The 3,470-nt window shown below is 39.6% G+C and overlaps 1 long non-coding RNA gene across 1 annotated transcript; it reads right to left on the bottom strand.

The window, feature by feature from the left end:
• Positions 1–699: 699 nt before the first annotated feature.
• Positions 700–3,180, bottom strand: LOC149320330 (uncharacterized). Its single transcript, XR_016278912.1, has 3 exons — positions 3,053–3,180; positions 2,713–2,833; positions 700–961 (listed from the first exon to the last, which is right to left on the bottom strand). It is a non-coding gene; the product is annotated as an uncharacterized LOC149320330 (long non-coding RNA).
• Positions 3,181–3,470: the final 290 nt, after the last annotated feature.

Raw genomic sequence — 3,470 nt, forward strand, 5'->3', positions numbered from 1 at the left:
AACCCCTCCCAATCTTCTTTAACTTGGTCTTTAGATTTATCTTTCATAAACTGTGTCAGTCTGTCCATTTCTACTCCTTCGTACAGTTTATAGATCCAGTCTTCAACCGTCGGGTTTGTCTGACACTTCCAATGTTGCGCATAACATATCCTTGCCATAACAACCATGTAATACAACATTTTTTCCTCTCTCCCTTTTATATCCTCTTCAAATATTCCCAATAAAAAACATTCCGGCTTATGTTTTATCTCTCTTCCCATAATTAAATTAATTTGATCATTAATGTCTTTCCAATATTTTTTGGCAAATTTGCATGTCCACCAACAATGGTAGAAGGTCCCAATCTCCTTCTTACACTTCCAACATTTGTTATTTGAGTTTTTGGACATTTTTGCAACCTTAACCGGGGTTAAATACCACCGGAAAAACATTTTATAAAAGTTTTCTCTTAAATTTTGAGAGACTGTAAGTTTGAAGTTATTTTTCCATGTTCTTCCCCATTGGTTCAAATTTATAGAATGCCCAATATTATTTGCCCATATAACCATCTGCTGTTTCACAGTGATATATAAAATTTGAAAATTTTGACTCTATCAAATTTTATATATCACTGATCAAACCATAAATTTATGTCCAATTTTGCTTTGGCTTTCTATATTCATTAAAGGGAATTCTAACTGGAAACATAGGAAACATAGGAAACTGAGCATTGTTCTTATTACTGGTGCCAGATTAGAAGTAGCCAAATGTTGGAAGTCAGGTTTCTCTGTTAATTGAGATATTTCATGGGAAGTCAGGTTTTTCCTATAATTGTCAGTCTTTCTACTCTCAGCATCCCTAAAAGATTTCTCCCCTATGTCAGTTCCCCTGTGGAGATTAAGGCTTGCTTTACAGCTCACGTTTCTTTCATGTAGAAGACAAAGACACACACTTCCTTCTTCACTCCCATTCACATCTCCACCTGGAAATGAGAAAAATATGTGCTCAAACACTGAGAGAGAACAAAAAATTGAATTAACAGGACTGTTTAACAGACATTACTTTTAGCTTGAGGAAAAAAAGTACTCTTCAAGATCCTAAGAACGAAAGGAAGATTGATAAAGAACTAAACAAGACAAGAGAATGAAATAGGATTTCATTGGAAATTTTATTATATTTGTATTTTACTAAATATTATAAAGATATTTAAAAAATAATAATGTAAGCAGGCTACTGGAAAGAGAAATGGGACTCCAGAGCTTTTCCATTGATATTCCTGGGAAGCCTGTGGCAGAGACTGCCCAAAGCAGAAAGTCCTTTGAAGGAATGTCTAGCTGCTTGCATCCAGGCAAGTATGAACCCAGGAATCATCCAAGTTTATTTCATGGCTTAAAACCTGATTTATCCCTGCTGCATTGAAGTCTCTTTCCGGAGAAAGTTGGGGATTATCATACGTAAAATGCCGCAGATGCCGTCTCCCCGCTGAATTCTGGCTAACTTTTGGCTAGAAGCTCTGCTCAGCCAGACTCTTTTCAAAACTGGGAAGCTCCCGGCTTTGCAAATCAGTTGGCTGAACACGGCTTCTATCTGGAATTCAGCTGGGCAGCTGCATCAGTGGCATTTTGCATATGATAATACCCGACTTTATCCCGAAAGAAACTTCAGCCATGTGATAAACTCCATCCTCTCTCAACCAAGCTCAGCTGGGTTTGCTGCGAATAGACTAACAGATGAGATATATCGTCCTCCTCCTAAAAATAATGAGGAAAGAGGACTGAAATGGAACACACAGCTGCTACAGCAAATCCTCAATAAACAAACTCTTCTTTCATGACCAGTAATTTGAGAAAACAAGTTCTTCAGCAGTTCCCAACCTATGCTCTGAGGAGCCCTTAGGGCTCTGTTTGTAATTCCCAAGTGCTCTGCAGCCGCTCCAGGAAAATGAAAGAAATAAAAACAGAATGAAATTTTAAAATAAGAAACAAAAATAACACTATTCCTAAGCACCATTAACTTGCAAGACTCTTAGGGGGTTTGCCATAAAAATTGATTCTAAAAAGGGATCTGAAATTCAAAAAGGTTGGGAACCCCTATTCTACATAATCTCCCTTCAGATATTTAAAGATGGTTGTCATATTTTATTTCAACCTTTTCTAATGTAATCTCAACATATACATGTCCTTAAGCTGTTTCTAAATTCGTTACCTCACATTTCAGTGAGCAACCTGAAAACTACATCTGGAAAACAAGCCCTATGAGAAACGGCTTTGGGAGCTGGGTACATTTAGCTTGGAGAAGAGAAGATTGAGAAGAGACATGATGTCAACTTCTAAATATGTGATCACCAATACACCTTGTGTGCTCCTCTCCAATTTATGATTCTATTTCATGGCATCAAATAAGCAAAAGATGGCTGCTCCTTAGAAAATTAAGTTTCATTTTTATTGGTGGTTAGAAGTAACCAAACCATAGGAGAGATAGAGTAGGCTCTTTGAGAGCATACCCTACACAGTGTTGTTAGCTTGGCATCACACTTGTATCTAAAATCATGCACTGTAGCCTTGGCCAAGGTCTGCCAGCTTAGTACTTCCTGCGGAGACATCCCTGGAACCATCCAACCAGGAATGGGACAACGTAGACTGCTGAAATGCAACATGATGGCAGGAAGGAACACGGTATTTTACTATCTCTTGCAAACTAATTTGATCTAGCATGACAAGAAGGGAGCATTACCCAGAGAGGCCACAGTCTCCAAATTCTCCTCCATGACTTGCTTATGCAGAGCCATTTGTTCTGGATCCAGAAAGCACCATTCCTCCTCGCTGAAATGCACAGCCACTTCCTCAAAGGTGACCTCGAAAAAGAAATGACACCTGTTACCTAAACATGAAAAAGCTTACTGTTGCCAAATGTGATTTATTTTTTTGCATAAAAGTACTCAGAGCCACCTTACCGAACTACTTTCACTGAAAGAAAGGAAAAAGGAGTAATTCTGCCTGGCCCAGAGAGATGAGCAAGGAACCAGACAGCCAGCCTGATTCCTACTTGAGCCTCCAGGGAATTTGGCTCCTACCTGATCTAGGCTCACAGCAGTTGTTCTCAGTGTATCAACAGTAAGAGCAGATGAGCTGTGACATTTTGGCCATGGCTGTTTTTCCTTGCCTGGAGGGAAACAAAAGGCAAAACTGCCTGACTAATGTGTTTTCCTACAAAACCAAAGACAAATAAGGAAGACAGCTTTGGGAGACTCAGAATGACCAAGGGGTTGATGGGGGTACATGAAATTATGGGAAAATGTCTGAACAATTGGCCAAGGAAGACTAACTCCCAAAGCAGCTGACCAGGGAAGCCCTCAGAAGGGGACAATATCACTGAGGACTCACTGGTATTTTCGCTGGCTCACTGAAATGTCGAACTGGAGGTGCAGGGGTTTCTCTGACTCTGGAGGCTGGCAATATAGTACAAGTCCCAGGTTCTTCTCACACAGAAAG

Source organism: Sceloporus occidentalis, unplaced genomic scaffold, assembly GCF_023333645.1.
Source record: "Sceloporus occidentalis isolate IW3139 unplaced genomic scaffold, rSceOcc1.0.p SCAF_1, whole genome shotgun sequence".
In the NCBI taxonomy this organism is placed as follows: domain Eukaryota; kingdom Metazoa; phylum Chordata; class Lepidosauria; order Squamata; family Phrynosomatidae; genus Sceloporus; species Sceloporus occidentalis.